General features: G+C 42.2%; 1 protein-coding gene across 3 annotated transcripts in view; it reads right to left on the reverse strand.

Moving 5' to 3' along the window:
* SGCD (sarcoglycan delta) overlaps positions 1–25,524 on the reverse strand; it is a 547,542-nt gene that overhangs the window by 364,226 nt on the left and 157,792 nt on the right. Inside the window, exon 1 of one of the 3 annotated variants that reach the window (XM_008692456.2) lies at positions 16,131–16,427. The exons of 1 other annotated variant lie outside the window; for it this stretch is intronic. The gene's annotated coding sequence lies outside the window, so the exon portion shown is untranslated. Of the gene's footprint in view, positions 1–16,130; positions 16,457–25,524 lie in introns of those variants that run through there. One more of the 3 variants, XM_008692458.2, reaches the window with a different exon arrangement.

Below are 25,524 nucleotides of genomic sequence, written 5' to 3' on the forward strand. Positions count from 1 at the left end.
GGCCATATGCACCCCAATGTTCATAGCAGCATTGTCCACAATAGCTAAATCGTGGAAGGAGCCGAGATGCCCTTCAACAGATGACTGGATTAAGAAGATGTGGTCCATATATATGATGGAATATTACTCAGCCATCAAAAAGAGCGATTTCATAACATTTGCAGCAACATGGACGGGACTGGAGGAGATAATGCTAAGCGAAATAAGTCAAGCAGAGAAAGACAATCATCATATGGTTTCACTCATTTATGGAACATAAGAAATAGGAAGATCGGTAGGAGAAGGAAGGGAAGAATGAAGGGGGGATAAGCAGAAGGGGGAATGAAACATGAGAGACTATGGACTCTGGGAAACAAACTGAGGGCTTCAGAGGCGTGGGGGGTGGGGGAATGGGATAGGCTGGTGATGGGTATTAAGGAGGGCACATATTACACGGTGCACTGGGTGTTATATGCAAGTAATGAATCATGGAACTTTACATCAAAAACTAGGGATGTACTGTATGGTGACTAACATAACATAATAAAAAATTATTATAAAAAAATCAAAAATAAATAAATGCACATTCCTAGGCCCCACACCAAGAAATTCTACTAATTCAGTAAATCTGCCATGCATCCCAGGAATCTGTGTTTTTAACAAGCACCAAAATCGATTCTGATACTTGGGGCCCAGAGACTATGCGTTGAGAACATGAATTTAGATCCAACATAGAGATAACTTCCCTGGCCCAGTTTTTGCATCTACTTGCATTGTTTCTCATGAGATCACCCATTTTCCTCCCATGCACGTCTGTCTGTATGTGGGTACACACACACACACACACACATTTTTTTTTTTAACACTTCCATCCTTCATATTTTCACTGCATTCCTATCCTGGAGCTTTCATTTCCACCATCCTCTTACAGCATTATATTGAACACTATGCCCTTTGCAACCTTTGGTGTCTTAGTTTTTAAACATGCAGAGATCTTTCCTGCCATGAAAAAGAAATCTCAGCTTACCTGCGTCTGCTGGGGTACACTAGGCCTGTGAATTTCACAAAGGAGTCCCTCTACATCCAAATACACTCTCTTCCTGGGAATCCTAAGCCGAGTACTTTCCACCAGTCTGGGAACTTCTTTACATTGTTATATGACATACTTTACAGTGGTATAGGTCATCCCTCTGAATATACAGTAAATGCTTTTAAGCATTTAAAAGCTCTTTGGGGGCGCCGGGGTGGCTCAGTCATTAACCATCTGCCTTCGGCTCAGGGAGTGATCCCAGAATCCTGGGATCAAGCCCGCATCGGGCTCCCTGCTCTGCTGGGAGCCTGCTTTTTCCTCTCCCACTCTCCCTCCTTATGTTCCCTCTCTCGCTGGCTGTCTCTCTCTCTCTCTGTCAAATAAATAAATAAATAACATCTTTAAAAATAAATAAGTAAAATAAATCAAAGTTTTTTGAACCAGGAAACTTGGGTGGCTCAGTTGGTTAAGCATCTGCCTTCAGCTCAGGTCATGATCCCAGGGTCCTGGGATAGAGTCCTGCATCAGGCTCCTTGCTCAGCAGGGAGTCTGCTTCTCCCTCCTCCTGCTGCTCCCCCTACTTGTGCTTGCTTGCTGTCTCTCTCTCTGACAAATAAATAAAATCTTAAAAAAATAGAAATAAAATAAATAAAAGTTCTTTGAACTACAGTAGCACCTGAACAAGTGTGTTTATGTATGTAATTAAATGAAATTATATATGTGGGTGTATATACATGTAGAGTTATTCCATGAATGAATAAAAACCAAGCCAAGACCAAATAACAAAACACATCCTCCAATAACAAAAAGCTATAAGGTCACAAGTAAAAGAATGAAAATTTACACAAGGTGACTCCCTTTCCAAATGCACATGTGATTTTACTGATGTAAAGTGGGCTTAAATCCAAAGCATTAGTCTATTCCTTTATGGGGCTATTTTCAGTGTTCACCTGTTTAAAAACAAATCCAGTTGACATAGATCATCTATTTCTTGCACACAAAATGCAGTGGGATTATATTTTCCAGAGAACGAATACAGAACTTTCTGTTGTTTTGCCATGAGATAGGGAGGAACTACGGACAGTCAAGGCAATGCCGTAATATAATAATCAAAAGATACAGTCACGGGTTAATGAAGTAGCTGCGAAATATAATAGGTGTTGAGTTTCCAGAGAAGGACGCTTTGCATGGGCATATTACTAAAGCATGGTTTGGAGAGCTGTAACCTCACGGTCCCACACATTCAAATATTCTTACCTGGGATCATGCAACATTACAGAATCAAGGCCTGATGCTACTTTAATGTGTCAATCTCAAGGACAGTATTCGTCTTAACGACTTGGACTTGTGAACAACCTCTTCTTAGGCTGTGTGGCTCTGTTTCACTTCTGCCATTGCAGCCACCACCAATACCTTCGTGACTTATTAGACGCCCATGAAGCTTTTCTGAATGGCCTCCCAAATGCCCCACATCAGTCAAAGGTGCCATTGGAGGACCTGTACAAATCCCATGTTCATGGTGAAGTCCTCACAAAGATCCTCAAGCCAGGCGCAGCCTAACTGGTCCCTGAACCCGGTAGCTACTGCTCCTCTAATTAAGGGAGCTGTGTTTTATTTTCAGCTTAAGCCCACCCACACTAAGGTTCAGAGTGATAAGTCCCACTTCTCTGACAAGATTTGACGTCATAACACAGAAGCTTGCCTGATTGTACCCAAGTGGTCATATGTTTCATACCACGTTGACTTTCCTTCCTAAATCTAGTTGGTACCAAATAGCTACTAGACAATCCTATATTGCCCAGTTCTTACATTTCATCAGTTGATGTAAGAAAGACAGAAGATACTGGGTCAGAACTCACAGAGCTGGCCAACTGTGTGAGGCTGCGTGCAAATTCCAGGCTAATACTGATGTAAGCCCTCGCTTTGCCTGTATTTCAGCAGGTTTCTTCTCCAGGAGAAGAACACATGTTTTCCTCTTCTCCCCAGCAATAAGAAAGATACCCAGAGAACAGTTACAAAATCTGCATTGTCCCTCTACTATGGAAGAACGCATTCTGTTTTGAGAGATGATTAAAAAATAATCCGCAAACTTTCTAAAGACACATAAAATGCCATGAAGTTTCCTGGTGATTTTTCTCTTGGACCTACAAAATTTTATGGGCCATGATCTGCTCTATGTATAGGTAGAGTCGAGAACAAGGAGGCACTGACATGCATTTTACTAACGCTTGCTAGGCTCTTCTGCCCACCAGGCTTTACAAATATCTTGTTCCATAAGGGAACTTATGGGAGTGCCAACGAGTGCAACTCCCTATAACGTTACATATGAGAGGGAAGAAATATGGCAGAAGACAGACCTGGCCTTTGAGGAAATCCCCAATCACAATCTCTTTTTTCAGCAAGGAAAGAGTATTTTTGATCACCTATTATCTGCCAAGTACCACAGCAGATCCTAGGGACACACTGGTCTTCAAAAGAATGAGCAGGGTCGGGTTTCTGCTTTCTTAAGTTCGTACTTCCACGGGAGAGATGGACTTCCTCAAGTAAACAGATTAAGCCATTATAACTAAGTAAGGTGCTAAAAAGGAAACTGAAGAGGGTTCCATGGTAAAGAATGGAGGGTACCCCCTCTAACCACGGGAGGCCATTCTGACAAAGTGAGGATGAAGGTGAGAGCCAGAGGTAGAACGTGTTTTTCAGCAGAGGACACAGCAAGTATTCTGGCCCTAAGGGCCTGCTTCAGTTAAGCACGGTGGCTGGCAAGGTGAGCACTGAGTGAGCTCAGAGGACAGAGCAGGGACCATTTTGCAGAGAGAAGCTGTGCCCCCACTACACCGTACCTTACAGGTTATGATAAGGAGTAATGAATTAAAATGCCCCAACTAATAACTCTACCATCTTCTTCAGAAATAAGACAAATAATACCAATCAAGTGAGCTATGGTTTGTGGGTAATGATGCTGCATATTCATATTTCCAGCACATTTACAAGTAAACATGAACCACATCACTGTATATGAGTGTAACCAGTTTATGGAAATAGCAGCACACATTCCCCCACAGCTGCATTACATATCTGGAGTCTGGGTGGAATCACAGTCGTTGTGGATTATCTTGGCACATAAATAGTTTTCCATTAGCCATGTTAATTTTGAGGTCTCTGATTTAAAACTAACTGCTTTCCAGGGTTGTTTTCATTCAGCCATCCATACAACACATTAGTCTTGGTTTGTTAATATTTGGCACAATTTAGACAATTGTAACAAACTCATCTCTTTTAGTTGTGATATAACAATCAACATTTTTTCTTGTAAAATTCATCCATGAAAGCAAATGCTTATTTATGTGAAATGGTCTAAGGACTAAGAATGGCATTTCTTTTTAAGCACATATGTGGATTAATTTAGAAGTTAGGTATTCCATCTTTCAGTTTTCTAAGAATTGGAGTGTTGAACAATTTTTACTGAAAAAAAATTAGACAGTTGCATGTATTTAAAAAAGCTTAAAAGTATACAGTCAAGAAAAAAATGTTTTTTAAAGACTTATTTGAGAGAGAGAGAGAGAGAGAGAGAGAGAGAGACTGAGAGTGCATGCATGAGGGGGCCCCTGAGGGAGAGGGAGAGAGAATCTCAAGCAGACTCCCCATTGAGTTTGGAGCCCAATGAGGGACTTGATTTCATGACCCTGAGATCATGACCTGAGCTGAAACCAAAAGTTGGATGCTTAACCGACTGAACTAACCAGGCGCACTTCAAGAAAGATTTTCATTCACACTTTCAGCTTCCCTCCACCGAATCAACTATTACCAGCTTTTTAAATCTTTATAGAAAAGTTCAACACACATACAGGCTTAATTCAATATGTACATTCAATATATACACACGCATTTAAAATTTTCCTTTTTACAAAAAGAAGGGCATATTTAATGCTCTTTATTGTTCTGAATCTATCTCAGTCCACTTAACACAGCCAAATGATAGTCGCATGAACACATACACAAATTTGTATTTTTTTTAAGTTAAACAGTTTTAATTATATGGACGTATGATATTTAACTTAGCCAACTCCTTCGTTATGAATACTGAGGTTGTTTCCAATAATTTTTTGTTACCAAGGTTTCCTTTAACAAATAAATACTTATCGGGTATTATCATGTATGGCACTAGACATTAGCAATAAAAAGATGCCCTGCTTCTTGGACCTTCCAGTCTAGTGGAGGAAACAATAAACAGATAAATATGTAATGTTAAGCTTAGCCTTGGGAAGAAGTCTTAGGAGGGAAAAAAGGAAAGCAGGATAAGGGGACAAACAATGAGAGCGACGCTCTTGTTTCTAGGATGGTCAGAAAAACTCTGTAGTGGAGAGATTTGTGGGGGGAAAATCAACGAGTAAGAAAGTAAATCATAAGAACATCTGGCAGAAGCACTCTGGTCAGAGGAAATAATATAAGCAAGTGCAGAGGCCCTGAGGTGGGATTTCACTGGGCATGTGTGAAGGACAATGTGGCTAGGCCAGAGCAAAGAAGGGGGAAAGTGCTGGACAATCAGCTTGGGAGTGCAGGCAGAAGGGGTGCACACTGGGACTTACAAGCCACAGTAAAAGCCTAAACTAGGATACAGATTGTGATGGTAACTATCAGAGAACCGAAGCATCAGAGGAAGAGGATCTGATCTTCACTTTACAATCACCCCAGCTGGTCTGTAAGGAACAGACTGTTGGGATGAGAATGTAGGTGGAGAAACCAGGTACCTGGACTACTACTATCGCCCAGGGTTGGGGGGGACAGGAGCCCAGACCAGGGCAGTGGTGAAAGAGATGTTGGCAAGTCAGTACTATATTTCGAGTCTATTTGGAAAGTAGAGCTACCAGGATTCGGTGAGACCAAGAATGAGGCAGGAAAAGGACAGGAGTTGGGGCATGCTAAGAGTCTGGCATGAGCGCCTCGGTGAAGGATGGTACCATTCATCATGATGGGGAACACCGGGGCATAGTAGGCTCATGGGCAGGAGGCAAACGGAGTGTGTGGAGGGGAGAGAGAGAGAAAGCGCTGTTGAGTCGAGCTGATTTTGACATGCACAGAAAAATCCATGGGGGTGGCGTACCAAAGGCACCCACTTTGAAAGGAGTCTAGAATTCAGGGGAAAGACGGGGCTTAGAGATGAAATGTTTCAGTCTCCTGTAAGTGAATGCTATTTAAAGCCCAGGACTGCAGCATACATGTTTCATATATGTCCAAATATGCCTCTCAGAGAAGTCCTGAGAAATCGAATTGCTTGGTCAAGCTATGTGTGTGTTTGTGGAGGGGGGGGTATTGTTTCTTACAGATAGTAACAGAGTTCTCCTCCAAAGTATGATAGGCCTTATATTTAAATTCAAAATATTTATTTCTGGTGACCTGGAAGATATTTCAGTATAATTACGACCATGAATTCTCACTGTCCCTGAGATTTAGAAGTATGATGTGCCAGCTGTAGTAGTTTTGGGTGGAAAGAAATTTTTTTTTTATAGATTTTATTTATTTATTTGACAGAGATAGAGACAGCCAGCGAGAGAGGGAACACAAGCAGGGGGAGTGGGAGAGGAAGAAGCAGGCTCATAGCGGAGGAGCCTGATGTGGGGCTCGATCCCATAACGCCGGGATCACGCCCTGAGCCGAAGGCAGACGCTTTACCGCTGTGCCACCCAGGCGCCCCGGGTGGAAAGAAATTTTTGAAACACACATTCATATTTGTACCAGCCATCATTGGATACGTGAGCTCATAAATTTCTGACAACACTCTGGGAGATGAAAATTATTAAAACTATTTCATAAATTAAGATCCTGAGGTACAAAGAGTGAAGGGAAGTCCTCAAGGACAGCTCTGATTAGTAAGTTGGTCAGGGTCTTGACTCGAACTGAGGTCCAGTTTTCTTTCCGCTGCGCATGGAATGTGGCAAAGACATGCCTTTCCCTGAACGTAACACGAGGTGTTTAGAATTACCATCTATGTGTACTTAGTGTGGCGTAAGCACTGCCACCTTTGGACAAGTCTGTGTTTTCCTTCAGATCCTCCCATGGGGCTGTTCTGGGCATGTGGAATACATCAGGGAGCTGAAACACAGACGCCTCATCTCATGGCAGTGGTAGGAGGCAGTGATGGGAGAGACAGATGAACATGAAAACCAAAGTACATTATACTTACGTTATAGGGGATGAGTACACCACGGGTCAAGGATGACGCCCCCCCCCCCAAAAAAAAAGAAAAGACAGGAAAAGCGGGATCAGCAATACAGGGGTGGGGGAGGGGAGCAGAGCAAGTTCAATTTTTAAAAGCCTGAGCAAGGTCAACCTCATGGAGAAGGCAATATGTGAGCAGACTTGAAGGAATCTTGAGAGTCCGTGAAGGTTTGGCTGCCCGTAAAACTCAACATAGTTCTTTATGTTGCAAGTTGAGGACTAGAAGAGAATGTGTAAACCGAACACCTTAAAGAGGACAACTAATTTCAAACAGCTGACCGCAATTTTAATAGTGTCATTTGCACATGCAAACGAACCTGCATCCACCCACCATGGCCTCCCTGATGGCCAGCTATCTTAACAGGAGTGACGGTCCCTTTCAGCAAACCAGCTGTGTTGTATGAGGCCAATCCTGCTAAATGCCTGTGATGACTGCGACAAGAACCAGAGAAGGACAATCCCAGTCGAGCCGCTACAGCTCTTCTGTGACTTGGGGACCACGCTATATAGTAAAATAATAACGACCAGGACTCAAACACTTAAGACCAGACAATGAGACGCAAGCTTGAAGGGAACACAGGCAGTATGAAACCCAAATCGTTATTTAAGAGGTGAGAAAACCGGGTTTAGGGAGATCAGGGAGATGAGAGAGTAAGTCAGGAACAAGGCCAATATTGGCCCAAGAGAACCACAAGTCCCCCACAGATCCCAGGCTTCAGGCTTTTCACCTGCTTGACGTCACTTTCATCAGCCACCAGACATGCACCTTTGGAACAACACCCACAGGCAGATCACAACAAAGCCGTCAGTTTGCTAGCACAAAGAGGGCGTGCAAACCTGAAGACCGACCCTTGTGTGATGGCTACCACGTGCCAGACGCTGTTTGAAATGCTTTTCTGAACTTCCTCAATCCTCACAGTCCTATCGTTATGAGGTAGGTACTATTACTATCCCATTTTACAGATGAGGAAACTGAGAAACAGAGAGGTTAAATCACCGACCCAAACTCACTCAGTGTGTTAAAGACAGCAAGACTTTGAAACTGGAGTGTGTGGCTGAAATTCCCTTACTACTTGTGTAAAAGGCTTCCACATCCATGTGTATATTTGGTCAGTACAGCATGAGGACTCATGCAAAACATGTTTTGGTAACAGTCTGAGCTCGAATTTCTTAACATGGATATTAATTTTAAGACAATTCATCAATTCTACGAATACTACAGCAGCTACTGTATTTCAGGCAGGGTACATGTTCCCTAAGTCCAGGCAGTTTTCCCAGGTAGGAAGCCATCTCTCACAGGTCTCTGAGACCCACAAACTTCTACAGCATCATGAAAAACAGCTACAACAAATTAGGCACAACCTTTTATAGCGGTTCGATAGTTGCATAAAATTAGCACTGATCCAGTAGATTCTTCCTTGACAATTGTGTTTGGTAAGGCTCTTTAGCTATGCTATCAAATATCTGCAACGAAATCTGTGGTCTGGAAGGAAATGCTGTTCATCTCATTTTTAGTCATGTTATTTTTTTAAAAAATCAAGGTGTCCAGAAACAAACACGCTAACAATAATAGTGAAGTTATCACGTACTTGGCTAAGTCCTTGCAGGCCTCCATGTATGCATGTATATAGGTCTACTGAGCTATAACTCAGTTCCAGTGAAATACACAGATATTAACTATTCAGGTCAAGTTTGTACATCTGTGTAAACAACATTCGACCAAAGTAGGGACTGTTTCCATAACGCTAGAAAGTCCTGTCATGCCCCTTCCTAATTGATCCCCATCCCCGGAAGCAGTGACTGTTCTGATTTCTATCACATTTAAAATCTGAAATCCCATGTACGATCCTATGATGTGATTACTCGAAGGAATATCTGACTTCGACACCTGTGCTCTAGGCATGCTGTCCTACTGCTTTTTGCTACTCAACAGTCCCCTCCAAGAGAATCAGGTCATAATGCCTTTCTTTCTTCTGCGTCTAGAATGATACATTATGTACCAACCTTAAAAGAATTAAAAAAAAAAAAAAAGGTCATTCAAATCATCTTCTATTTTCTGTGGTTCAGACATGAAACCCTATTAAGACTATCATTATAAACACCTATAGATCAGAAGGTGGGGTTAGGAATAAAGTGGACACATAACCCTCTCACAGGACCAGGAACTGCTCAGATTGTACTAACTGGCAAGCCGTGGGAAACCAGACCAGGGATGCCCCTCTTCAGCTCTTTCTAGAGTATCCAGATTTGTACATAATATCTCAGAATGACTAAATGCTTTGTAATTAATTAGAAAAAGAAAAAAACAAAACAAAACAAAAACTTTGTGACCCCAAATAGGGCCTGTAGGTCAGCCCTCAGACTTCCAGTTTGTGACCCGCTGTGAGCATCCTCAGCCTGGGAAACCCCAGGCGTAGCTTTGTCCACAACAGAAGTGATGCCACAAATCTCTGAAGGTCATGCCCAACTTTAGGAATTAATGCTTGTCATTACAGGGTCCAAGTTATTAGCAGACTCTGGTCTGTTCCTGGCATTCCTGACCACTGAGGGAAGCGGATGACTTGGGTCTGAACAGAACAAAGAACAGAGAAGAAACATTCTCAATAGAGAGAAAAACTGGCAACAGGAAGATAGAATGAAATTTTAAAAAAGGAGGGAGGGAAAGAGCTAGAAAGGGTCCAGGACAAGAGAAATGACGGCACACGACCCCAGGTAAGAAGAGGCAGGAAAGGAACACAGCAGGGCGCTGCTCCTCAGCTATTCCTCAGTTTGAAGCAATCTTCTCCCACTGAACATGCCATGCCCAGTACCACAACCCTAACCAGAGTTAGGACAACAGGGTGGTGGCCAATGTCTGCTTGGACAAACGAGCTAACAACTGATATTTGTTCACTCTGAGCTCAAGAAGAACAGTCACAGTGGCTCGATACTTCCACCCCAGCCAGTAGATAACGGCAAGGTTTCCAGGGGCTCAGAAATATGTTGTTTGGAAGTCAGGGTGCTCACGAGAGAGTCTGATCCTATCACCTAGCTAAGGAAAGTGGTGTGAACCAGGAGGGAGTTTCTAATCCCCGGCAATATAGTTTTTATCAGGAACCTGTGCTTGTGTTCACATCTGCCACTGCATTATCGGTTAAGAAGAATAAAGCCGTAGCTTCCGCACCCGCCACACACCCGGAGCTACCCCCCAGCAAAGGCTTCCCAGCAAACCAATCTCGCAGGATTGATACGCGTAGCGAACCGTGGTGACGCGCTCCTCCCGGAGCCTGCAAACCTCTGACAGCAGGCCAGGGGCCACGGAGTGCATGGCTGCCTTTCTATAAGGTGGTTCACACTCAGCACCGGGAATCTGAAACAGTAATGAAGACGATCACCTTTCCGTGTGGCAGCGAAGGTGAAAGAAAGAGGACAGTGGAATCTGTCGAGAAATTTGGGCAACACAGAAAAAGTAACTCGGATAAACTGGTGTAAAACATTGTCTCTGCTGATTGTGCCCACACTTCTTTCGATCTTGATTTGCCTATTTCATTCTTTGCTGGTTTCTCTCATGCTCTCTGTTAATATTTTGTGTGTGTGTGTGTGTGTGTGTGTGTGTGTGTATCTTCTTCTGCTATCAGATCAGCCCACCTTCCTTTCTTCTTTCTTACTGCACTGCTTCTCCCATAAAATCACTTTCTCCCCTTTGGTTAATAGATGTTCGGTGTTCTCTGTTCATGGAATATGCACTTGGCAGATGACTGGAACTGAGTCCAGGGAGACGTATTTTTGTCTGGACGAAGTTAACTGGAATGTGTTCAAGAAGACTAAAGAGAACAGCAGAGGAAAAGATGAGGGACAGATGAAAGCATCAGGATGCCCAGCCTTGGGAAAGAAAGATGAAGACATTCATAGGGAAATGCAAGAGCTTTAGAATTATAAAAATCATAGATTATGGGAAACAGAGAACACTCTAGAGGCATCTGATCCTATTTTACAGGTGGGAACGCCGAGATCCAGTGATGAGTGAAGTCAGGATGTAGCGCAAGACGTCTGACTACCTCTCCCTTTACTCCCTTTCTTCACCTCACTTCTGCACCAATTACCACCACCAATCCCAAATGTGGCTCCGGAGTCCATGACAATGGCCACAGGTTACAAAGGACAGACATCCAATTTGAGGAGACTGGAGGTGAGACAAGACCCCAGCTGCTTCACAGTGTACTGAGGTTCTCTGTCATCGGAGGCACTGCCATCACCTCTGGCTGATAACCTGTCCGCAGTGCCATATATGGCAGGCCTGCGCTGGATACTGAGTTAGCCATGCCGGTGGTCACCAAACTCAGTCTGCGCACCACTGTCTGGCTGGCTTCAAAAGAACCACTTGGAGAGCGTTCAAGAATCTAGAGATTCTTCAACTTTAATCCCTGAAATTCTGATTCAGGAGGTTTCAAGAAACCATGGAAGCTGGTGATTTCCGAGGAATCTTCTAACACTAAGACTCCATTATAATGTTACTTTCCCTTTTTTTTTGGAAGCAAGCTTCCGAAGTGTCACTAAGCTATCATTACTGAGCCAATGGATATAACACGCAGTCCACACGAGACCTACGGTCAAGGAACAAGCAGCATTGGCATGGTCTCAGACTGCCTGTGTCCCTTATGCAATCTTTTGATCTCAGTGTCCACTTTGCTGATCTCAGTGTTCACTTTTTAAGGTGGAAGAAATGGATTATTAGAACAGTGTTTCTTTTTTTTTTTTTAAGTTTTTATTTACTCATCTGTCAGAAAGACAGACAGAGAGAGAACAAGCAGGGGGAGCAGCAGGCAGAGGGAGAAGCAGACTCCCGGCTGAGCAAAGAGCCTGATGTGGGACTCAATCCCACGACCCTGGGATCAGGACCTGAGCGGAAGGCAGACAGTCAACCGACTGAGCCACCCAGGCATCCCTAGAACAGTGTTTTTCAAATGTATTTGCTTATTCATTTTTTTTTTTTTAAGGTTTTGTGGCCAAAACTGTCCATGCCTATCCTACAAATCTCCTCCCTGGTCTTCACTGGTGATGGAACACTGATAGGCTCATTCTGTCAGAAAGCTCTTGATCTGAACTTGGGGGCTCCTACTCCATACCCAGAGAGCGATATGTGGTCGGCTTTAACCCTTTGCAGTAATATCCTTGCATGGGGCCAGCGGGTACACCATCCAGTTCTGGGTGTGTATTCTGACATGTGAGGGGAAATCTACACGGGAGAAGAACCCTTCCTGATTAAAGGGGCCAAGTCTCACGAGGAGAGGTGTTTTTCCCCCTTATGCCCTGCCACCTTTGCCCTGACTTGAACATGATACATGGGCACAAGCACGGAAGTTCAGCTGAAGAGCTGAGGATGGTGAAGCAGAAAGGCAGCTTTGGTCCCTGGGGACATGGCTCAGCGGGCCCAACAGCTCTGACTGTCTCGGCATGGTCTATACCTCTAAAAGCCTAAAGCAAGGCCTTACACATTCCGACTTCTGTGAGCAGAGTTTCTATGACTTGCAACCAAACTCAAGTTTCACCTACGCTGCACTCAAACTCTTTTCAGATGAAATCTCTTGCCAAACTCCAATATATGAAACAAGTAGAAGTGGCTGGATTCCATTAGAAATGCTAGAAATTCAGACAGGGTGTTTCCAGAGCCATTCTTCCTCAGATTCCTACAGAGGCTCTTACATGGAACCAGAGCCAACCAGGATCAGCATCTCTTTCTGTGGAGTCCCCATGAGGGATCCTCAGATCTTCCCTGAGATTCGAGGTTCTGCATCAAATTTGGTCTTGGGTTTTGTTTTTGTTTTTTTTTTTGTTTTTTTTTTTTTTGATGTGCTTATTTGTGTGAATTTTGTCCCAGAAAATACAGATCCCATTCCCAACCACTGGCTACCTTTGGTGTCTGTGCTCGTATGAACCGTATGATCATGTGGGCAACAAGTGATTCCACTCTCGTTGTCATGAAGATATAATGTGATATAACACAAAACGGCACTTTCCTTCAAGGCACAAATAGAAGGACATAATGAAGGTAGAAGTGAAGAGAAAAAAACCATGGAAGAACCAAGTGTCTGCCCAGGATACAAGAGTATAAGAGGGCTGAAATCAAAGTAATCTCCAAAGTTGCTGTTAGTGCCATATTCGTGGTATAATCCTTATTAAATTACAATAAAGCATTTTCTACATAAAAAAATCACTGTTGATAATATGAATATTATTAGATAAGTTTTTCTGTATTTAATTCAAAAATTTGTTTTAGTGCTGTATCTGTTCAAGAATGATTAAGGCAGAGAGGTAATATCTAGGTAGGTATTTCTGGTTTGTACATATTTAAATGACAGTACAACGAAATAATTAAATCAACAACAGGGGCATCAATGCCCCCCCCCGCCATTATAAAAAGGGTCTCCGTATTACTCATATTCAAGAAATTCTGAACTACAGGATGGCCCAAATCCCTTCCAAATGGTCAAATCCATGATTCTATGAATCTCCTAACCTTAGAAAACTAGTATTAAACACTTTCACCGATAATGTGGGTACGTGACCTTGGAGAGGTTTTTTTTTAATTAAAAAATAATAATTTAAGTAAATTCATTCATTAAAATAAAGCAGATGTATCACTTTATATTATTTTGAAAAAGTCTGTCTTTCTGCTAAAGTATCCATGGGCAGGGCCTAGAACAAACCACTCACTGCAATCACTCACCCATCTCCACCTGGTCCGTTCACTCAACACCCCCAGTGGGAATATCTCTGGATGGAAGAAATATGGGTTAAAAATAAAGCCCGAAGAGCCTGCTCCCTCCTTGCTTAGGAAATCTGAACCCTCGGGCGTTGTCATTCTTACAAAATGTGCTCTCTGATTGCTTCCAGAAGGCACAGCAGGGCAGACTGACCATGGGGTCTCCCATTGTGTAGAGGGTAAAACAATTCTCTTCAGTGAGGCCATGGTTTATCCACACACTTCTCTTCAGGGATCCGTGCCTGCTGGTTGGCGCTGTCTCTAGTTACGTGCTTCACTCCCGGGCACCGTCTCCTCCTCTGCCCTGGCTGCCCAGTGCCTGCTGTGGCCACTCCTCTCCCCTGCTGCCCGCACCTCCGCCCTGGATTTCTTCTCATCTACCCTTTCACCCTCTTCTTTCTCCTTTCAAATGTCAAGGGAGCTTGCTTTGCCCCTCCTCTACTTCTAAAAAAGGGAAACTCTAAAGTTTCTTCCAAGTTTTAGGCACTGCCGTTCATAATCCTGCAACCCGGAGCTGCCATTTCACGCCTGCTCTGTCAGTGCTTGACGCGCACTAAATTTAGACGAGTATGACATTAGAGCTCACTGGAGTCTCCTTTTTCACCGGCAATGGGCTTGGCTCTGGTTCGTGTCGGTTCCTAATCTGTCTTGGCATTTTGCTCACCCAGTAGGCACTTAAGAAAAACACAAATGTAGTCACTGTCTATGCTGGCATCCCACCCCACTCCCACAAGTGCCAAACCCGCTCCACCCAACCCAACCCAAAGACGAGGCTGATGAAGAAAACATCTGTGGGCCATGTCTCAGGGTAAGAAGCCCTGCTGCCAGTCATTCCCCAATTCCCTCCTCCAGGTGCAAAACTGGGGAGAAAATCAAATTGCTGGCTCTGAGTGCTGACTTTCCACCAAAGGGACACAAGGTTTGCCTGCTCGTTCGTTTTATACAGACAAAGATCTGGAGAACTCCAGCCCTTTATTCTTCATTCACCCGTTAATCTTTACTCTTAGCTACTCGCTGAGAGATTTTAACACTGAAGTAAACACACACCTGAATCCATTCATTCATCTATTTCCCCAAACAGACTCCTGGCCAAGCCCCTTTGGAGAGCACCAAGCTGTTGCTGATTGCTCTGCCAGTAATCCCCTGAGCCGTCCTGAGGTTCAGTCTAGCCCTTTCTGAGCTGAGCCAGCTTCTTAAATGCAATTATACTGTGTATCTGCTAAATGCGAAACATAGAATAAGGCAGAGCTTTCCTGGGGGGGCGGGGGCAGTAAAAATCTATATTGTATAATGGCTGATATGCACAAGAAAGGATTCTTTAAAATTTGGGGGGGGGGGCGGTTAAAGCACTCTTTCCAGTAAGGTCTAAAATAAAATCAATCAATTAATGAACTAAAATTCACACCATTATATCTCTTTTAACAATGATTTTGAATAAATTAGTTTTCTGTTACTCTTTTGTTGCCTGTAATTCCAAAATACAAATGTATTTTCTCTGAGTAAAACCGCCAGTTACTTTTCAACTCGGAGAAGTTGGAAATTATTACAGAAACAGAATCACAAATGTTGATCCAGCATATTTCTAGGCAAACATATCACTGGGCTCCTTAATGACAGCCAAAATCCCATATAATAATAAAAGATGCCAAGAATTCATACACACGTATCTGCTCCCACACTCTGAAAGTGTAATCCAAAATAGAAACTTCAGACTCTGATGCTTTCCTAAAATGAAAGCTATTTTCTGCTTTAAAAAAAAAAAAAAAAAAAACCCTCTCAAAAACTCTCACGAAGCAAAGAACACACACAGTTTCTTCCAAAATGATCTGTCCTGCCAATGAAGTGTGCTTCCATGCAGATTAAGTTACGGGAGGTTGGAGCAGGGTGACCATACAGCATTCACATACTTTCCTTTCCCACATTTGTGTTGCTAGCTAAATCCTAGCTTTTAAAAGTGTCTCTGCCCTGCTGAAAATCGGATCTTGAAGAGGGCTGGGGGAGAAAAAGGATTCTCACTCCACACCAAATGTTTAAGTGATGGAGTTCTAACTTGCACAAGTCCTCCCCCTCCCACACACGACACCCCGAAAACTCCAGGTACTTGCAAGCCGACAGCAGGCTGAGAAAGCCAGCGTGGAAGTGCACGAAGGAGCAGCGCCCTACCTCTCCGGGTGCTTCCCAGGGCGCCTGCTGAGACTCCTCCAGAGTCCCCGGAGTCCCCGAGCGCCCAGACGCTGTGAAGGAGGCGGCCGCGCAGCCGGCCGAGTGAGCGCGGGCCCAGCCTGTGTTCAGAAGCGGCCCCGGTCACATTTTCCAAGTGCAGAACTGCAGCCAAGTCCCTGCCCATGCCTGAAGAATTTCCTGAACAGCATTCCCGTTCTTTTTCTGACTGCTTTGAAACCGTACTCTGTCTGTACTTCAATACGGCTTTGTCAGGCCAACGCGGGGCCCCTGGGCTGTCTCCAGCTATCAATGGGAAACACATGTGTTAAGCGCAGACTCCCGCCCCAGCAGCAGCGCCCACGGCGGCCGCCGGGCTCCGAATCCCCCCAAACAGCCGAGTGCTTCTAGAACCAAGGCTGATGGGTCAGCCATTGTGCGGGGTTCTGCTCTGGGCTGCTAGAGGCTGCCAACGCGTCTTCTCCTTCTGCTCCACGCTGCTCCTTTCTAACTTCTCCCGTCGGCAGCCCTGGGCTCACCCCGCCTGGTGAGACCCCGGAGCGCTTGCCCGCCCCGTAAGGAGCCTCTTGCAGCTGAAAGAGGTGTAGTCTAACTGAACTCCCTACCTGCCCCTGCCTCCGTCATTGCTCGCGGTTTCAGCTGCTGGAGGGGAACGATATGTTTAGCATGTCTACACTGGTTCAGTACTTCGGGGTTGTCCCCTCATCCTCCTATGTGCATCTATTGCTGCTGCAACTAAAAATGATGCAATTACTTGGGGGGCACTTTCGTGGCTCTCAGCTCTGTAACTGTGCTGGTCCTGCAAAGTAACATTTCGTGTGCTCTTGGGATGTGTGATGTGTGATGGTTAGGGAAAATAGAAAGGAGAAAACAATGTACCTATAATCAGAGTACGTCCTCATTCTGCACGCCTGTGATTGTTTCTGGATGACACTCCATCAAGATGTCCTGTGTACGTTCTGCAGGATTTTGTGGTCTACCTTTGACATTTCCTCTTACCATGAAACAAGAGGAAATCTTTAAAGATACAAAGAGGACACCCCTCTTCTCCCACACTGAAAACCCCACATATTATGAGTCAAAGCTAAGTTGTCAAGGTAACATTGTAGAAAAGAGATGATTTATTGAAAGCCTCATTTGTTTTGAGGTGGAGATTTTTTTTTAATTTTTTACCTACTAAAAACACACCCTGTTAGCAACTTATTTTAAAGAACTGGCTTGCCAGATTTTAAAAAGTGGTGGGTGTTCCCGAGGGGCTGTTGTACATGATAGGATTTGGTGGAGTCTTGAGTTTTGCATCAAATCACAATGGGCACTTACAGCAGGATTAGATTTTTGCCTCAGGAAGCCGTGTGTATGTGTGTGTATGGGGGGGGAAGCATGTGCACCTCTAAGGTCAGGATGCAATTACAGAATCAGAGAACTTTAGAGTTGGAAGGAACCCCAGAGACCATCCAATCCAAATTGTTTCTACCCTTCATTTTACAGAGGGAAATGGAGGCCCAGACAGATGAGATGACTCAGCCAGAGTTGCGAAGACAGTTAATGCTAGAGCTGAGGTTAGAAAATGGGATTTTGGCTAATTTTCTATGTGCTTTCTCCATCCCAGCATCACGTGGGAAAGGTGATGCCATCTGACCTTCACAACAGTAGGCTTGTAATCAGTTGGCCTGGGTCTAATCTTAACTCTGCCTCTCTGACTGGCTGTGATTTTGGCCAGCTCGCTTAACCCCTGTGGACCTCAGTTTCCTCATCTGTAAAATGGAGACAACAATATACTCTACCTCATGGAATTGTTGAGGATTTGGTGAGATGACCCATGCAAAGTGGCCTATAAATTAAATATTATACATTATATTTATTAAATATATTATTACAGGGCCTTTAAATTCCCGTTTAGTTTTCTCTCAACGGAGCAAAAATCAGACTCTTTCTTTTAAAAAGCAAAAACTGTACTCTCATATGTAGTTTGAGTTCCTAAAATAAATCATTTGATTGACTAGTTTTCTGCCACGTTACCTTTACCTAATAGGGGTCTATCACCTTAAACACAGGCAAGTGTCCTAATACCTTATTGGAACATTAAGCCAACCATACAGCTACTTTTCATTTACCCTGAAAACCTAACACTGAAGTCTTTCCTCAAGATTAACTCACAGTAAAGGAAAACAGTGAAACCCAATCTGCAGTCAGTTACAGGAGGCTGAACAAAGTGCCATTTGCAGAGAACTGGACTTCTCCAAACCTTAAGAGCTCAAGATTACCACTCTAAAAATAGCAGACCATCAGCAATTACTATCCCCTCTTTGGTAACTGCGACATCCTAAGTTACCAACAACCACACACACACACACACATCCTGTAAACCGATGAAGAAAACTTATTGAGGAAACAGCTACAGTAAATACTAAAGAATCAGGTTTCTACCTGGGGTTCCACAGCCTTTGTCTTAGAGCCAACAGTACCACGTGGTTAATGAGCCACTGGCTACTTATTAATTATGTTTGGTGTGCCAAACTACTCTTGCAGGAACAAAATAGGAGGAGAGGTTAATTTGGAGTAGTTTACAAATGTTTTAGGAATCAATTAAACTAACAAAGTAACTGATAAAAACAAGATCAGACTTAACACAAAGGCAGGACAGGGGTGATGTGATTCAAAAGCTGCTTCCCTAGTACTTCCCCCGAATATTTGCTGCATGACTCATTTCAGTATGGGTATTTGGAGAAAGATTAGTTGTGACCCAGCCCTCATTAGTACAGCTCGAAAATCCTGAAAAGTTACTTAACTCTTCCAGTGTTAAGAAACATCATCCAAACCTGAAAATAAGTCCAAAAGATAATCATGTTCTTTCAAAGTTTTATGTGGCAATTGTGTAACATGGGCTCTCAAGAATTACCTAAGGGACTCAGTAAACAACTGATGTTGGCGAGGATGCAGAGAGAGGGGAACCCTCTTACACTGTTGGTGGGAATGCAAACTGGTGCAGCGACTATGGAAAACAGTGTGGAGGTCCCTCAAAAAGTTAAAAACAGAACTACCTTATGACCCAGCAATTGCACCACTAGACCTATACCCAGTGGATACAAAATATATACCCAATGGATACAAAAATACAGATTTGAAGGGGCACATGCACCCCAATATATATAGCAGCATTATCAATAACAGCCCAACTATGGAAAGAGCCCAAGTGTCCATCAACTGATGAATGGATAGAGAAGATGTGCTGTATGTGTATATATGTGTGTACACACACACACACACACACACACACACACACACACACACTGGAATATCACTCAGCCATCAAAAATAATGACATCTTTCTATTTGCAGTATCGTGGATAGAGCTAGAGTGTATTTGCTAAGCAAAATTAGTCAGAGAAAGCAATATACCATATGATTTCACTCATATGTGGAATTTAGGAAAGAAAACAGATGAATGTGTGGGAAGGGAGGAAAAAGAGAGAAGGAAAGAGGGGGAATCAAACAATAACAGGTTCTTACAACAGAGAACAAACAGAGTTGACAGAGGGAGGTGGATGGGGGATGGGCTAAATGGGTGATGGGTTTTAAGGAGGGCACTTGTTATGATGAGCACTGGGTGTTATATGCAAGTGATGAATCACTAAATTCTACTCCTGAAACAAAGAAAAAAAGAAAGAAAAAGAAAAAAGGAAAAAGGAAAGAAAAAAAAATTCACTAACGAGCTGTGCTTTGCTCACTTCACTATTCACTACTAAATAATGGCCCCAAATTTAGTGAAGTTGCATTACCTTGAAGGCTTTTGTCTATTAAAGATACAAATTTCTTTTTTCCAGTAGAAAAAATAATCCCAACTGCAATGCTTTATTGCTCTATAAAACATTAATCAGGTTTTTTTATCCAATCTAGTAATCTTGTACTAGCATTCTTTTATCAATGCACCTATAAACAAAGAGCTCCTCAACTGTCCTTGGAACCAATGTTACCATCATACTGACACCCCCATTAACTAATGAGTCACATGAATTTTTTTTTACATCTTTTTACTTTATATTTGTAGAAGTCATGTTTTTAACTTCAAAAAATATTGTTTGATACAGTTTAATTTTCCTCATCTGCACGAAGCATGTCATAAATCTCATGTGAGATAATGCATAATAAAGCACTTCCGGTGGATGGCACATGGTAAATGCTCAGACTATGTAAGTGCTGCTATTGATACTATAACATTTGGTTTTCACTTTGTCAGAGACTCTAGAGATCAGTAGACCAGACCACTCAACAGTCTTCTTCCTATTACTTCTTTCGATCCTTGCCCTGAGATTCTACAAGGGCCATTTCTGCGGGAATCCTTCCACAGATGTTGACCTCCTTGCTTTTCAGAGATTTCTAGTTTTAATGTTCTAAAATTAATAGCTGACATGTAGCTCCCTGTGACACATACAGATTCTAAAGATGCTAACCACAGAGATCAGTTTAAAATTCTGATCTTATGAACATTGAGGTGCAGGTGCCCCTTCTTTTCACTGCATCTGTATCTTTGGGGTAAATACCTAGTAGTACCATTGCTGGGTCGTAGGGTAGCTCTATTCTTAACATCTTGAGGGACCTCCATACTGTTTTCCAGGGTGGTTGTACCAGCTTGCATTCCCATGTTCATAGCAGCAATGTCCACAATAGCCAAACTGCAGAAGGAGCCGAGATGCCCTTCAACAGATGAACGGATAAAAAATGTGGTATATATATATATATATATATATATATATATATATATATATATATATATATATATATATATATATATATATATATATATATATATATATATATATATATATATATATATATATATATATATATATATATATATATATATATATATATATATATATATATATATATATATATATATATATATATATATATATATATATATATATATATATATATATATATATATATATATATATATATATATATATATATATACAATGGAATATTACTCAGCCATCAGAAAGGATGAATACCCACCATTTGCACTGACATGGATGAAACTGGAGGGGATTATGCAAAGTGAAGTAAGTCAAGCAGAGAAAGACAATTATCATATGGTTTCACTCATATGTGGAACATAAGCAGTAGCATGGAGGACCACAGGGGAAGGGAGAGAAAACTGAAGGGGGAGAAATCAGAGAGGGAGATGAACCATGAGAGACTATGGACCTCAGGAAACAGATTGAAGGTTTCAGAGGGAGAGGGGAAGAGGATGATGGGTATAAAGGAGGGTACGTGTTGTGATGAGCACTGGGTGTTATATGTAACCAATGAATCACTGAACACTACATGAAAAACTAATGATGTACTACACAGTGGCTCATGGAACATAATAAAAAATAAATAAAAAATAAAATTCTGATCTTAAGGATCATATGAGCAAGAAAACTTCATTCTCATCTGGAACAAAACCTTCACAAGGACAAGGATTCTTTTCTGCACCATCTCCTGCCATTGTTTCCAATATCTAAGACTGGGAAGTAGTTGGACCTCACATTTACCCTACGAATAAATAATAGCCTTTGACTTACTTGAAAACAGAGGTCCTAAGTCACCATTGGTAAAGGATTACTCGATTACAATTTCAATATATCTGGTGTTACTGGATCATTTCTGCTCATTATGGCTCAGATCCTTTTTATCATCTTCTAGGAATGTTTCAATTTGGCTAATTTCCTCTTAAAATTTGATGCTGAGAAGTGAACAAAATTTTCAGGTGTGCTGGGTCTAATTTGGGGGCAGAGGCACAAATCTCTCATTCAGGCAGTATGTTTCCATTAATGCAACTCACAATTAGATTGGGGGGGGGGGATAACCTGGAATCATACTGAGAAGCCAGCTCGCAGATCCTCTCTATTACAGATGCTCTTATGTCTCCTACCTGGTTTTCATCTGTGATTCTCAAGCTGAGCTTTATGTTAGAATCATCTGGAGGGAGCTTTTAAGATGACCAGAGCCAGGGGCCCACACCAGAGACTGGGTTCTACTGGAATGGGACAGGAAGCCAGTAATCCAGGTGATTCTAATACCAGCCAGACCTAACATCACGAAGTTGCAGTGATAACTTTTAAAACATAAACCTAATTGTGTCACTCTGTGAACTGAACTCCTTAAATGTCTTTCTTACCATTGCCTGAAAGGTAAAGACAGCAACTATCACCATGACTTGAAAGGCCTGGTTTCCTCTGGTCCCTTGTCTACGTCCTTTGTCTCATCTGCTGCCATTTTCTCTTCTTCAAAGAGAGCATGTATCTTTCCACCTGAGAATCTTTTACAAAGCTGTTTTCTCCTTCTGGAAAGATTTTTCTTTTTCCTGGAAGTTACCCTCACTCTCATGTTTTCAGCTCTTTAACTCCTCTTCAACTTTCAAATTTATACTCTATTATCATTTGCTCTGAGATTCAGTTATCCCTGAACACCCAGAACCACCCGTTACACAGGCCCAAAGACCAGTACTTATCATAGATGTGATTACACATTTATTTGTATTTTTATTTGATTCATGTCAAAATGTCCTGATAGAAAAAATGGTTATTTTCCAGGAGGGTAGAAACTGCTTACTCTCTATTGTGTCTGAGTTCCCTCCACTGTGCCTAGCTCTTAGGAAGTGCACAATAGATATTTTAAGTAAGTGAATGCAGGATTTTTTTTTTTTTAACCCAAGTGCAAGAACATGCGTTTAACTCCATTTTCTTTACCTTGAGTTTTTATTTATTTTTATTTTTTTTTTTAAAGATTTTTTATTTATTTATTCGACAGAGATAGAGACAGCCAGCGAGAGAGGGAACACAGGCAGGGGGAGTGGGAGAGGAAGAAGCAGGCTCATAGCAGAAGAGCCTGATGTGGGGCTCGATCCCAGATCGCCAGGATCACGCCCTGAGCCAAAGGCAGACGCTTAATCGCTATGCCACCCAGGCGCCCCTACCTTGAGTTTTTAGACTTCATTTAATCTTTCTGACATGTAAATAACTCCCCCAAACTAACAAATCCTTTACATGTCACCTACAAGACTTTGTGAGAAATTATCAAGTCAGGTTCCTAGCAAAGACCTTAAAGTCTGAGGTACAAGGTAGGATGGCTGTGATCATAAAGGTGACTGTTCCCTGTGTCACTTACTTGAGAGGGCAGGGTAAGCTGAGATACTACTGAGGGGTTATTAAGAGGCATAAAGTTGTTCTGGCACTAATCTGAAAAGAGGCATTCACCAGGAAACTTTTGGTTATGGCAGTCAGAACTCATCCAAATTAGCCTAAGGATAAAAGGCGGGGTCCTAAATCATGAAACTATAACCCCAAGTGATGGATCTTAAGGTGGGATGGAGTATGTAGTTAAAATACAATTAAGGCTCTATCTCCCTCTCCTTCTCTAGGCTTCTCTTGGTTTCATTCTCAGTTTCCCTCTCCCTGTTGGGTAGTAAGATGCCCACAGGTGTCCCAAGCTCACTTCCACAGGAAAAATAGAAGATCCTTTCCAGGAAAGGATTCTAAGCTTGAGCCGTACGCTTATCCCTGAATAAATCCCTGTGACGGGGGCATGAGGTTCTCAAGTTGGCCAAATTTGGCTCCGATGACAGTTCTGGAGAATAAAAGGAAGGAATCAGCCCCATCTGCACCACATGAACTGAGCAGACTAACTAGGAAACTGAGAGAAAGTGAAGGCAGACAAAGTCCCATGTACGCTATGGATGATAGGGCACCGAGACATATTCATAATCGTGCCCAGGGAAAGTCCTTTAAAAAGTGTTATGAGGCATTATTTAATTAAAGGATAGAAAAGTATGTACTATATACAAGCCAAAAACAGTTGAATTTGAGTTAAACTAACAGCAGGTAATTACGACAGTACATAATGCCAGCCGTTCATTTCACAAATAATGCCTGATGCAAAATGATACTCACCCAGCTTTGGCTCTTCAAAACAAACAAATCCAACCTTGCTTTTCATTGGACAAAGGCAAAATTATCTGGTTGATTTTGAAGAGACTTTTTCTGTGGAGCAAGTCTGGCTCAGTGACAAATCGGTGACCCACAGTTTTGAGAATATCTCCACGGGCCAGACACAGTGTCTAAGCTGAAGTCATTTTCTGCTTTGTTAACTCCAATATATGCATGGTACAAAATGAAGGATTATCAAGCTATGTCAGCACTCTGAGAAGGAATGGACACACCTGACAACTAATGTGACTTGTAATAACACACACTGTAAATATATCTTTTTAAGAGAAATCAATTAAATATGGTATGGGGCGCCTGGGTGGCACAGCGGTTAAGCATCTGCCTTCGGCTCAGGGCGTGATCCTGGCGTTCTGGGATCGAGCCCCACATCAGGCTCCTCCGCTATGAGCCTGCTTCTTCCTCTCCCACTCCCCCTGCTTGTGTTCCCTCTCTCGCTGGCTGTCTCTGTCGAATAAATAAATAAAAAATCTTAAATAAATAAATAAATAAATAAATAAATAAATAAATAAGGTAAAGCAAACACCAGTAAATTACACAGATGGTTCCATGCATTCTTTCCTTTTCAACACAAAACACTGATCAGTTCTTCCAAAATTCTTTCTGGTCCATAATCCCTCATTGTATTACAGGCTTGCTGAAAGTAAAACTCTGGAAATATCACATTTTTATTTGGAAATAAAATTTATTGATCAATAAAAATGGGCCAGACTTCATGATAGGCACCCCATGTTAGGCAGAAATAAATAAGGCCTATACTTGAAAAATGTTAGCACTGCTCATCTTTGTTTTTATAGTCCCATCAGTACTCAGTGGTACAAAATACAACCGTTGCATGCAGGAATTTCGAGCTAATTATAAGCTCCCTGAATGAGGAGTACTGCTTGAAACTGAAGGCTAAGCCTCAAAATTCAAAACCAAATTCCAGCAACTGCACGCCAAAAAAATGAAAAGTTGCCAACAAGAGAAAATGCAATGTTATACATTTCAAATTATTTGATCTTTAGAAGGAATTCATTTACATATGTGAAAGACACATAGTTGGGCAAACTCACAGCTGGCATAGGGTCTGGCACATAACAGTTGCTTAATAAATGTTTAGTATTTTACTAATAATGAACATTGCTGGTAATAAATAAGATTCTGACATTGCCAACAAAAAGTTGAGGGAGTTTATCACCACTAACCCTGTCTTACAAGAAATGATAATCAGAGTTGAGGTAGAAACAAAAGGATGCTAACTAACAACATGAAAAATTAAAGTACAAAATCACTGATAAAGGTAAATATATAGCCAGTCAGAATACTCTAATACTATAACGGTAGCATATAAATCCCTCTTAACTCTAGTTTCAAAGTTAAAAGATAAAAGCATTGAAATC

The sequence above is a fragment of the Ursus maritimus genome, unplaced genomic scaffold, assembly GCF_017311325.1.
Source record: "Ursus maritimus isolate PB19 unplaced genomic scaffold, ASM1731132v1 scaffold_15, whole genome shotgun sequence".
In the NCBI taxonomy this organism is placed as follows: Eukaryota; Metazoa; Chordata; class Mammalia; order Carnivora; family Ursidae; genus Ursus; species Ursus maritimus.